Consider the following 13590-nt stretch of genomic DNA (forward strand, 5'->3'; position numbering starts at 1 on the left):
GGTCTTAGGGGACCTCTATGTTTAGTCTTTTGAGGAACAGCCATACTGCTTTCCATAGTGGTTGAACGAGCTTGCACTTCCACCAAGAGTGTAGTAGTGATCCCTCCTGGCCACATCCTCTCCAGCATCTGTGGTTATTAGTTTTCTTTATGCTGGCCATTCTAACTGGAGTGAGGTGGAATCTTAGAGTTGTTTTGATTTGCATTTCTTTTATGACCAGAGATGTCAAGCATTTCTTCATGTGTCTATAGGCCATTTTTATTTTCTTCTACAGAGAAGACTCTCTTTTAAGTCTTTGGCCCATCTTTTGATGGGATGGTTGTTTCTTTGGAGATTAGTTTTGGAGTGATTCAATTTTTTGAGCTGTTGATATATTTTAGATATGCGGCCCTTGTCTGTTGTATGATTGGTGAAGATCTTCTCCCACTCTGTAGGCTTCCTACTTAGTTTACTAGCAATGTCCTTTGCCATACAAAAGCTCTGCAATTTAATGCAGTCCCACTTATCCACCCTTTCTCTGATTTGTTGTGATTCTTGGTCCTTATTAACAAAGTTTCGACCTGTGACAAGGAGGTGTAGTGTATCTCCTATTCCTTCTTGTAAAGTTTTCAGAGTGTTGGCTTTTACCTCCAGGTCTTTGATCCATTTGGAGTTAATTCTAGTACAGGGTGACAAAGAAGGTTCCAACTTTAGTTTTCTGCAGGTGCTTAACCAGTACTGCCAACACCACTTGTTGAAGAGGCTATCTTTCTTCCATTCTATTTTTTTGGCTCCCTTGTCAAAGATTAGGTGGCCATAGGTCTGTGGTTAAATATCTGGGTCTTCAGTTCTATTCCATTGGTCTTCAGGCCTGTTCCTGTGCCAGTACCAAACTGTTTTGATAATTATAGCTCTGTTATAGAATCTAAAGTTTGGTATTGAAATTCCTCCTGCGCTGTTCTTTCTGCTAAGAAGTGTTTTTGCTATACGGGGTCTTTTATTATTCCACATGAAATTTTGGATTGCCTCTTCTATTTCTTTAAAGAATGACACTGGGATATTGATGGGTATTGCATTGAATTTGTAGATAGCCCTTGGCAAGATTGTCATTTTCACGATATTGATTCTTCCAATCCAGGAGCATGGGAGGTTTTTCCATTTCCTCAGTTCTGCTTTAATTTCCTTTTCTCACTAATTTTAGTTTGAAGTCTATTTTATCTGATATGAGGATGGCAACTCCAGCTTGTTTATGGGGGCCATTAGCTTGATAGAGTTCATTCCAACCTCTCATTTTCAAAAGGTGTTTTTTTGGGGGGGTTAAGATGTGTCTCTTGAAGACAGCAGAACGATGGATCTTGTTTTTTGATACACCTAGATAATCTATGCCATTTAATTGGAGAGTTAAGTCCATTGATATTCAGAGTCAGGATTCAGAAATATTTATTAGTTCCTGCCATTTTTAGAAGCTTTCATTAGGGCCTGTGTCTTGATAGTGTTTGTGGTACTTAGATGTTATGAGTTTTAGGTGCCATGTCTTTCATTGTATTACATTTGTGTTGGTTTTCTATGTGTAGAACATCTTTGAGAATTTTCGTAGTGTTGGTTTTGTTGCTACATAATGTTGAATTCCATGGAATGGAATGTTTTTATTGTTCCCTCAGTTATGAATGAGAGCTTAGCTGGGTTCAGTATTCTTGGCTGATAGTTGTTTGACTCAGGGCATGGTATATATCATTCCAATCTCTTCTTGCTTGCATGGTCTCTGCTGAGAAATCTGCGGTTATTCTGATTGGTTTGCCTTTATAGGTGATTGTTCTCTTCTCCCTGACTGCTTTTATGATCCTATCTTTGGCCTCTATTGATCCAGTTTGGATTATAATGTGGCGGTGGGATGTTCTTTTCTTGTCAGGTCTGTTTGGGCTTCTAAAAGCTTCTTGTATCTGGATGGGCCGGCCCTTCTAGATATTTGGGAAATTCTCTGAGATGATTCCCTGAAGTATATTTCCAATACCATTGACCTCTCTCTCTAGACCCTCCTCAATACCAATTAGCCTTAAATTAGGCTTCCTAATTGTATCTTGGACCTCCGGTAGCATTTTCGCATATTTCCTAGATTTGAATTGACTCATTTTCTGTTCTTTTTCTATAACAACTAAATTATCTTCAACCCCGGAAATTCTCTCTTCTGCATCGTCTAACCTGCTATCAAAGCTATCTACTTTATTCTTCATCTCCCTTGCTTCTAATTGCTCATTTTTGATGCCTTGCATCTCTTGTTTTAGATCATGTATGGATTTCTTTAGCTCCTTGATTTCCATTTGAGTGGTTAGCTCAGCTCTTTGGACATTTGTTGGAGTTCAGTCACCTTTTTGTTTGTGGATTCTATGAATTCGTCCATTTTTCTTTGAAAAGCCTTTATTATGGCATCCTTTATGGCTTTCCCTTTTTCACTTATCACCTTGTTTATGGTTTCCTCTTGTTTAGCTGTGGCTTCCTCCCTTATCTCTTTATGTTTTCACATTTTTCATTAATGATGTGTATCAATTGCATTTGTGTAGCAGTTGGATGGCTCTCCTCTAGATTTTCCACTGACTGCTCCATTGCCTGTTTATGTTGGGTGGGAGATGCTATTCCTTGATTTGACATTTTTCTTGAATTTCTTGTTCTGCCCATTTGAGGATGGGAGCAAGATTAATACTAAACAAGATTATAATTTTTCAGATATAACCAACCTAGATCTTTTTAGTTGGCTGACAATAGATATTAGCTCTTTTAGATTGGTAACAACACTCTCTCTTTATTTTTGTTCACTTACATACAAATCTAATACAATCACAGATGACCAATTTATGACCAAACCAATAAGCCCCTCAATCCAATCTCTATTGTATTTACGTCCCTCTGGACCTAGAATATAATTGAACATCTAGATACACAGCATTGTTGAACAACCATCAAATGTAGATCCATTCATTATAAGAGTTGAAGGATGAACAGAGGACCAAAGATAGAAAAATTATATGAAAGACGACAAGGGAGGTAAGAAAAGAATAATACAGAAGTGTAATAATGTTATAGTAAGGAAGAAAGGGTATCGTGTAAGGATAACTGACCTAACATGATAGACAGGTACAGTATTCGTGTGGAAGGTTTAGATGAACTTAGATAAAACTTATCAAAATAAGAAAAGTAATAAGAATATATAGAGAAAAGAGGTTGATGTAGGAGATTTCAATGATACCAATTTAAGAAAAAAAAAGAAACAAAACAGCAACAAAATAAAAGAAAACAGAACACACACACACACACACACACAAACGAAAACAAAAATGAAGAAAAAAAAAAGGTGGGTGGAGATTCCTCACTGTTCTGAGTTCTTACCCAACAGATACTAGGGTTGAGAACCTGGAGTTTAAAGAGTAGGTGACTGTATCAATATGGGTATCGTTTTTATTCAAACTGTGCCCAGGGCTGTCACTGTGTTTCTAGGAACAACCACAGTGACAGCAGGATTGGAGGAAAAGAGAGGAGAAAAAAAAAGAAAAAGAAAAAGAGAAAGAGAAAAAAAAGGAGTGAATCATAACATTAGAAAAAAAGGTGTAGGTTAAATGTCACAGAGAAAAATAAGAACACTTAAAAATGCAAATGAAATGGGGTAAAAAAATTAAAAAAGGGTATTTTTCAGTTTTTTTTTGTTTGGTTTTTTTTTTTGGGTGGGGGAGAGGTTAGGAAACTTGTGTCTCCCCTAAATTCGGGATCTAAACACTTCACAAAGTCTTTTTCTCTTGTGATTTGGCTTTGCGGTTTTTCGGATGCGATTGCTTGTTTGGTAGAACAAAGCTGAAAGATCCGTGGGCGGCTTTGTTTACCAGATCTGTGGGTGGCACAGGGGGATGGACTTCAACAATGCTATGACTGGATGTCTGGCTAAGGGATCTCTGGGAAATCCTTTGCCAGTTAGGTGGCACTGTCAGCAACACCTCTCAGGCTCCAATTGCTTTGGCGTGGGTCGTTGCCAGCAGTCAAGATGGCACTGCTCTCAGCTGGTGGGGGAGGGGCTCCCTCCCAGAGCAGAAGTGGAAACCTATGAGGTACTCACAAATTGCTGGATTCTCTGGTTCTGTGAAGCTGGCAGGGCGTGCACAGCCAGGTGTGGGCTCTGGACTGGTGCAGGCTCTGTATGGCTTTGTCTGTAGCCAGGGGGTCTGCACTGCTGTGGAGCGCTTTCTCTGCTGTGATTCAGAAGAGCCTTTGTCTCCGTGGCTGCTCCGAGGTGGAGCTCTATGCTCTTTTTTTGCGCTGGTATTCTTCCTTTTTTTTCCTTTTTTTCCTCTCTGCCTGAGTTCTCTGTAGTCCTGAAGCTTACTTAGGATCAATTTCTGTTAGAGGACTGTCTCCTGCACTGTCAGTACATGAATCTTGGCAGGAGCTCAGTATGTCTCACCCCGAACCTCCGCCATCTTCCGCTGATCTCGTTCTTATACTTATTCTTGTAAATGAGACCTCATGATTTAGGGCTGTGATACAATTTTATGGCGATGAGAATCATTTCCTTATGTCCAATTAAATGCATCAAGGCAAAGAAAAGCAATAGGTGTGGTAGATAGGATCTAGAGTATAGCTTTTGCTGCATAGATAGTTGTATAAGAAAACTGCAAACATTTATGAAATTCATCTATATATGTGCTGTATATGTTCTAGTTAAGAGCTAAAAAAATCACCAGTATTCCAACATTTTTATGTTCCTAGCAGCAGTATTAGATATAAACAAATTGGGCAATGATAAGTAGTCTTGAGGTGAGGAACTTCTGATTTCACATTTATAAAAAAGGATTTTGCTCTGTGACTTTAGGGATAAGAGATCATGCTCAACAATTTAAAAAATATATGCTTAGCCCGGCGGCATGGTGGCTCACACTTGTAATCATAGCTACTCAGGAGTCTGAGTCTGAAGATCACGGTTCAAAGCTATCCTGGGCAGTAAAGTCAATGAGACTCTTATCTCCAATTAAACCACTGGAAAACCAGAAGTTGCACTGTGGTTCAAGGGGTACAGCAGTAGCCTTGAGCTGAAGAGCTCAGGGACAATGCACAGGCCCAGAGTTAAAGTCCCATGACCCACAAAATCATATATATATATATATATATATATATATATATATGATATATAAGGATTACAAATATATCTTATGGAAGGTACCATTCTTTCCAATCTGCCAATAAGTAAAATGAGATTCAGATGTACTAAGCAATTTGTTTCCATCACATAGTCCCTGAGTGGCAAGAGTAAAATTCACAGCTGTGATTGTTCTGACAATGATGCTCGAGCTCTCACAGAAACCTACGATTCTGAGACACTAGAGCCTCATGGGAGCTGTGCTTAGGTGCAATAAGTACAATTGGATGGTGAGTATAGAGAAAAACCTGATGGTAGCAGAAAGCTTCTGGAGTGGTGTGTGTGTGTGTGTGTGTGTGTGTGTGTGTGTGTGTGTGTGTGTGTGTGTGTGTGCGCGAGCGCGCGCGCGCATGTGCGCACGCGCTTTTGTGTTAATGCCACAGGATTCTGAGTAGTTGCCATGACACAGTGACTCTGCCTTGGAATGTGCCCTATGATCTGTCAACGGAGATTGCCCCAAGCTAACAGGTACTCTCTGACCTGTTAAATGTGGAGAGCAGAGAAAATTCTGGAGTTTGGGGACTCTATTCATAACTTCTTCCTTGCTTCCCTTGGCAATATAAATATACTTTTTCTGCAGTCACAAGTGTCTGCTAGACAGAATGGACAAGTTACTTCTCCCGTTTACTCTTTATTTTTCACCAGTCCTGGGCATGGATTCAGGGTCTGAGCATTGTCCTTGGACATTCTCAAGGCTAGAGCTCTACCACTTGAGCCTTAGCACCATTTGTAGCTTTTTTCTATGTATGTGATATTGAGGAATCGACCCTGGGTCTTCTGGCATGCTAGGCATGCTCTCTGCCAAACTCCTGGCCCCCTTTTACTCTTTTAAGTTGAAAGAACAACCTTCATGAACTCTAAAGTCCCTCTCTAGCTATAATTCTAGGAATTATTTCCATTGAAGTTGGTCATTTTAGTTCTCTGGGTTCTTAAAATGAGAAGCTTTGTCATATATCAGAAGAATAGAGCAGAAAACCTGAACATTGAGGATATGTCACCACCATGTCTTGGCAAATAGTTTTGGATATCTGCAGACACATAGACAAAATCATAAATAGACAAACAGAATTACATCGGATGAGAACAGTAAAGGAAGGCATGAACAGAAAGAGACTATTGGAATGGGACAAACTATTAGCAAGCTATGCATCTGATGAAACACAACAAGAACTCAATCAATTCCATATACAAAAACAAGCACACTAACAAAGAACACAAACCAAAATGGAATAAATAACTAAGAAAGGAGCCTGACCGACATTCTCTAAAATAAACTTTCAAATATCCTACCAGTAAATAAATGCACAGGTTTGTTTAAATCATTACTTCACATCAGTTAGAATAACTATTTTCAGAAAAAAATAAAGATAGCAGTGGTGGAGAGAAACGAACCCTTGTGCATTGCAGGTGGGAATGTGAATTAACATAGCCTACTTAAGGCAAACTTTGGAGATTGCTCAAAAGTTAAAAATCAAACTACCATTATGAGTCAGCAATCCCACACCTGAATCTACATCTATAGGAAATGGAATTATTCTGTCAAAGAGACATCCGCACTCCTATGTTTCTCGCAACATGAATCAGAAGTGTCAAGAACTGGAAGGAACCGAATGTCTGTGAAATGATAATGCCCAAATGATGGAAGCAATGATACGCTAGTCAGGGCTGAAGCAGGATTAAATAGTGGAACTTTTGCTAGGATGTATGCAACCTGATCTCATGATATGTAGGCTTTTAAAATGTCACTCAAAGAAGCAGATAGTACAATGGGGTTACCATTGACTGTGGGTTGGTTTGGCATATTGGATGTGACACAAAAAGATGTTGGAAAGAAGTCACAAAGCATGAACAAAGAAAAATTGTTTCTGGATATCTACTAAATATTAGGATGTCTATGGTTGATAATAATATATTGTTGTATTAAAATTTTTTAGAACTGGAATTTGGCCTTGTGGTAGAGTGCTTGCCTAGCATGTACGAAGACCCAGGGTTCAATTCCTTGATACCACATATGTAGAAAAAGCCAGAAGTGGTGCTGAGGCTCAAGTGGTAGAGTGCTAGCCTTAAGAAATTCCAATGACATTGCTCAGGCCCTGAGTTCAAGCCAGGACTGGCAACAACAACAACAAAAAAGATTGTTTAAAAGAGTAGGCCTTAAATGTCTTTACCATGAAATATGTGTGTGTGTGTGTGTGTGTGTGTGTGTGTGTGCGCGCATGTGCACCTGTGTAACTTGATAGTTCTTGTAATTAGCTGGATATAATTATTTCATAATATATACAACTATCAAAATATTAATTTTTTATCCTTTGGATATGTACAATCAATCAGTCAGTAAAGACACATTATATTAATATAAGGAAGCATGTTTTGAGAATGAGTACTTCATCTTTAGTTCTAGATAACTGAGAAAATAATTAAAATAACATTTACAGATGTTTATTAGTTGACACATCATTTGGCGCAATTGCTGTAGGTAAAAGAAAACATTTAGATCACTTTATTTCAGAAAATCTTTATATGAACTCACATCTTCATGCACTGTGTTACAAAATGATTTTTGTACAATTTGAAGTCCCAATTTAGAGATTGGGAAAAATTAATTTAAAAAAACAGTAGTTTTTCTAATGGAAAGAGGTATCTTAAGACTGACAGGAAACCATGAAATTTAGTTTTAAATCTTGATCAGATTTCCTTTCATTGCTATGGGAAAATGAGCATGACTTTAAGGCAATTATTGAATAAGGAATAAAACTATTTTTTATAAAGTGTCTTTCATGTTAGGAAAGGTTATGGAAGGTTACTCTCAGATTGTGAAATACTTTTCTACCCAATAATCTCATAAAAATAGATCTTGAATTGAGAAAAGGAAAAAAGACAATAATTTAGAATATACTGTGTAATCAGAGACAATTTTATAAAAGGAATAACAGCCCTAGTCTCACATTACATAAGATGTGTCTTTTTTAAACTTCTGTTATATACAGGAACAAAACAGTTTCTATAAATAGTGGTGTTCATTTTAAACTTTCAAAAATACTATTTTCTTCAGCTTATACATTTTAGTTAAACATACACTTATAATTACATGTATGCTACCCTATAGTCCTTTATAAAATCAAAATTAAGCATTTTACCATTAGTCAAGAAAAAGAAAGAATAAATAGCAAACTTAGTTCATTAATTTTTATCCTTACCTGAATCTGAGCTAAACTTCTTTTTTTTTTTTGCCAGTCCTGGGCTTGAGCTCAGGGCCTGAGCACTGTCCTTGGACTTTCTCAAGGCTAGAGCTCTACCACTTGAGCCTCAGCACCACTTCCGGCTTTTTTCTATGTGTGTGGTACCGAGGAATCGAACCCGGGTCTTCATGCATGCTAGGCAAGCACTAGGCCAAATTCCCGGCCCCTGAGCTAAACTTCTTAAAACCTCTCTAAACCCAGCCCTTTTCCTATATATTTTTGAATTGTATCCAAAAGCATCTCCTCAACTCATAACTTTGAGCTTAGCCCTATGACATAATTTGTTAAATAGAAAGATACAGAAATACCTCTGCATCACCATAGAACCTAGGACTCAAGAATTTATGAAAGCTTCTGTTTCTGCTCTTGTAGGACTGGCCTTGCAATGAGAAAAATTTATTCAACGGCCTGGTGGTTTCAGAAGAGAAGAGAGCTTCTGGTATATTACTTTTCAAATGACCCAATATAAGTGAGATTAACTACAATTCTATCCCATCAGCTTGCAGTATTTTGTCATGTAGAAAAATGATAAAGCCACCTACATATGTATGGATAATTAAACAGTACATATTTGTGACGTCAGAGGACAACACATATTGCACACACTATTTCTACAACCTCTACATTTTATTTGAAATCTCAGTGCTCTTTCCCACTGTTACTTAGCAGATATGGGCCTGATGAACCTGAATCGGATGGAAAGTACTCTGATGTTTCTAAATAGCAGAAGTTCTTAGGACATACTAGTAGACTTGTCTTTCTGCTGTGCACTCAATTATACTGTAATTCGCCTTTGTTCGTATCACTCTTCATTTCATTTATATGTCTACTTTTCCCAGTTATGTGCAAAATAGCTAAAAATCACTGTTTTATTTAGTGTGTATATAATACTTTAAAAGATTTTTTTCTGGTTTGAAGGCTGAAACTCAGAGCTCAGGGCTAACGCTCTTCTTCTTGGAACCACAGCTTCACTTTTGGCTTTTTCTGTGATTAATTATTATGAGTCTCGTGGACTTTCCTGCCTGAGCTGGCTTTCAACTGGGGTCCTCAGGTCTCAGCCTCCTGAGTAGCTAGGGTTACAGGCATGAGCCACTAGCCCCAATCTATAAAGTTTTCTTAGTATTGTTACTTCGATTAAGACATCGAAGTCTAGAAATGGTATATAATATCCTCAATATCACACAGCTGTGAATAACATTACTAAAGTTAGAATTAAAGCAGCCTAATATAAAGCCCCAGCTCCAAACAATTTTTGTGTAGAGCACTTGCTCTCGTGGGTCATTGATCTACCCTGAAGAGTTTGCTCAAGACACAACACGTCCATGCTCGGCAGTGGATGAAAGGATTCTCAGTTTGCTTGACCTGGGGTGGTGTGTTCACTCCGCAAGGAGAAAAGTTAGTACCATGATGTGGAAGGCAACTACTTTATTTTATAACTAGTTTCTTGGGTACAACCATAAAGCAGCCATTGTACCATGGGATGATTATTTATAGGCTGGTGAAAAAATCTGACATGATCGCTGCTCCCTCTCACATCCATTGAAGTGATAGAGAAATAATCAAATAAGCAAGACGTGAAGTACAGAATGGCAAAGTACTGTCAAAGAAACTGGTGACAACAGATAGTAATAGGCATATTCTTAATGATCAGGGAGATCTCCAACTAAGAGGAAACATTTGCTCTGAGATCCAGCACATAAGTGAAATCAGTAGAGGAGATGGTTGGCTAGCACATATTGCTAAAATATGAAGGGACCACAATTCCAGCATATCTGGATCACCATTATACCTCGTAATGCTTCATCTTCATTTGTTCTGCTCTCATCTCAGTCTTATGTTCCTTATTGTGGCCATGTTGACCTTTGATAAATTGTTCTGTTGTTTAACAAGAAGAAAAGTATTGCTTCACAAGGCGGGGATGACTGCCTCATGACATTTCTGCAGAGGTCATCAGCATCTTCCTTGTTCTCCTTCCTGTCTGTCCACCTTCTTGTCTTGTCTTGTCTCCACATTTGCACACACAGTGTTTCCTGCCTCAGTCCTTTCTAAATTTTTTTTCTAGTGAAACCTCAGATTTCAGATAAAGACAATATTTCAAAGATTCTTGCTTTGTTTCCTGATTATAGCCACTTCAAAACTTCATAAAGTCATAGCACTGATGTCTTTGCAAAAGGGTAGTATTTTCTAATTAAGAGCATGTACATATATGTATTCATAAATTAGTGTCAAATGATTTTGCCTTATATTTTAAAATTTTGTTCAATGACAAATAAAAGTATATATTTAAGGGAAACCACCAGATATATCTGTGTAGGTACATATTGTATGTTGTTGAAGTCAGGATTAAACATATCTCTCCATAAACATTTCTTATTCTTTTGTAGTGGAAGTATTTTTTTTTGCCATTCCTAGACTTGAGCTCAGGGCTTGAGCACTGTTCTTGGACTTTCTCAAGGCTAGAGCTCTACCAATTGAGCCTCAGCACCACTTCCAGCTTTTCTGTATGTATGTGGTACCAAGGTATTGAACCCCGTGCATGCTAGGCAAGCACTTTAACCACTAGGCCAAACTCCCAGCCCCAGTGGAAGTATTCTTTTAAAGCCCTTCTGTTTGGCACTGGTAGCTCTTGCCTGTATGCCTAGTATCTCAGGAGGCTGAGATCTGAGGATCATTGCTCAAAGCCTAGGCAGGAGAGTTCTGAGACTTTTATCTTCATTTAACCACCATAAAACAGGAATTAGAGCCATGGCTGGAAGTGGTAGAGTGCTAAGCTTGAGTAAAAAAAAAACCTCAGGAATAGTACCCAGGCCCTGAGTTTTAAGCCTTATGACTGACAAAAATAAATCTTTTCTATGTTTTGAAACATTAGTATATTATTGCCTTATATAGTTGTACTACTGTACAATAGAATATCTGAGCTCACATTCCCATCTAAGTATACTTTATTATTTTTCTGCCCTCCACTCTCCCTCACCTCTGGTACCCATTTTTTTTTCCCTTCAACTCCTATCATCATCATCATCAACAACTCCTGTCTTGTACGAATGAGTGTGATCATGTGGTAATTGTCTTTCTGTTCTTGGTTGATTTCATTTCATATAATGTTCTCTAGCTCTATCCAGGCTGTTGTAAATTATGGGATTTAGATGAGCATAAAGTTAATGCACATCGGATTTTCTTTTCCAATTAGTATTGTATGTCAGGTACTACTAACAATGTCTGACACACAATAGATACTTGCTACATACTACCTATAGCTCTGATTAAAAGTTCTTTAAGGTGTTTGGGCATGTAAATTATATAAGCCAGTGTATAGTTTCAGGTAGTCATTTTTGTTTCCTTAAGAGCAATGAGTTGGAGAGGCATGAATGTGCGAGGACAGAACTAATTGGTGTTCATGTTCCATGAGACATAAGCATGGAAGCAGAGCACAGCTGAAAGTGCTATGAATTTCAGATTATTTTGGAGATGTATTTTCAAGAGCATATTGACAGTGGTTCAGAAATAACTCCTAGGTTAAATCTGTCAAAGACTTAAGAAAAAAACAGAGTGACTGGCTTACCACCATATCTACACATTACAACAGTGTAGGAATTAGTACATCCACCTGGACTCACATCAGCTTTGCTACTCGGAAAGCTGAGCAGCACATACCCACTTTGCTCTGGTACAGAATCTTAAGCTCAGCCTCGCTTCCACAGTGCTCATGGTCTCTAGGTCAACTTGCCCCTTAAACTTGCTAATTTATTTTGTGCCTGAATACAAGCATATTTTACCTTGCCTACATTAGTGCTATTGGTTCATATTTTATTTGAAGTCAACAGTTATCTGGGGTCACTTTTATTTATTTATTTATTTTGGTCCTGGGGTTTGAACTCTGAGCCTAGGTGCTGTCCCTGAGCTCTTCAGCTCAAGGCTACCACCCTATCCCTTGAATTACAGTACCACTTCCGGCTTTCTAGTGTTTAATTGGAGATAAGAGTCTCATGGACTTCTGTGCCTGGGCTGACTTTGAACAATATCCTCAGATTTCAGCCTCCTAAGTAACTAGGATTACACGTATGAGCTACTGGTGGCTGGCTACAGTCACTTTTACATACTAGATTAAGTATGCTCACCAATTAAAACCTGTCTCTTCCTTTGAAACTGAGAAATGACAACAGATGTCTTCCAATTACGTAACTGGCGGTATATGCCTCAATGGCAAGTGTTGAAGGACTATTTGTCTCTGCTTCATCTAAAATTTTTTTAAAAAGTAGACATTTTTTTTCCAAACTAATTTTAACCTCCCTTAGAATGTCTGGAAGACATTCACGATATAAATAAAAGACTGTGGAATGTTTGCAGCCCTCATCTCATTATGCACTGTGTATCACTCATGGAGAAGAAATACATATGGCAGTTTAATTGTATATTGTTTCTTGAAATTGTTTTAAGATCCTCTTATCCTCCAAGAATTCTCTGTGCTGTTAGAGAGATTCTCATTTGAATATATTAAGAAAAGTTTTAGAGTTGGTACAGATGTTCAGTGAAACACTATTAAACTTTTACTTCTGTCATTTTGTTCTTTCATCTTTCTTTGGAGGAAATTATTCATGAGAAAGGTTTTTAAGGTGATTTTAATAAGGATAAGTTTAAAAATCCTCAATCTGTCTCAAAAAATTACCTAGATTATGGAATACAGAAACCCCTCCATCCCTCCATTTACAAAATGATTAAGTCCTGAAAGACAATTTAGACAAGTAAAACAGCTTAGCTGAGCAAAGAATGATTTTTCAAAGTGTGAATTCTTCAGTACCAGGACAGAATCAGGAAGACTGTCACTTGTAATGGGATCTGAAAAGCACTTACAGACAAGAAAAAAAGGAAACAAGAAACAGAAGGTCCAAGAAAGTTGAGTTGATGGCTGGATTGGTATTTGCTTTATTTTTTTACATGATTTGGAAAGTTTTCTTCCCCTATTTCCCAAAGCTCAAATGCTGTAACTGGCTGGAATCTAGCTACTTCTTACAGGGACATATTCTTTAGTTAGGCATTTATTTACTTTATTGCCAGGAAAGTTAGGTTGTAGTTCTTTTGAAAAAGTCTTGACAATGTGATTAGAGAGGTCCTCTTGGACTAATTCAGCTTTTTAAAAGCAATGTTTTAAGCTTGCCATCCAATGGTCCTCTCTTCTCTGCTAACAGGATTGGGGTA

At 37.9% G+C, this 13590-nt stretch overlaps 1 long non-coding RNA gene across 2 annotated transcripts in view; it reads left to right on the plus strand.

Annotated features, from left to right (window-relative positions):
• Positions 1 to 1704: 1704 nt before the first annotated feature.
• The window catches only part of LOC150060723 (uncharacterized), a 90517-nt gene continuing 78631 nt past the window's right edge, over positions 1705 to 13590 (plus strand). For both annotated transcript variants that reach the window (XR_016536152.1, XR_016536151.1), the window contains exons 1-2: positions 1705 to 1785; positions 8767 to 8833. This is a non-coding gene — a long non-coding RNA (uncharacterized LOC150060723). The remainder of the gene's footprint in view (positions 1786 to 8766; positions 8834 to 13590) is intronic.

The sequence above is a fragment of the Megascapheus bottae genome, chromosome 7, assembly GCF_031878675.1.
Source record: "Megascapheus bottae isolate mThoBot1 chromosome 7, mThoBot2.hap1, whole genome shotgun sequence".
NCBI classification, from domain to species: Eukaryota; Metazoa; Chordata; class Mammalia; order Rodentia; family Geomyidae; genus Megascapheus; species Megascapheus bottae.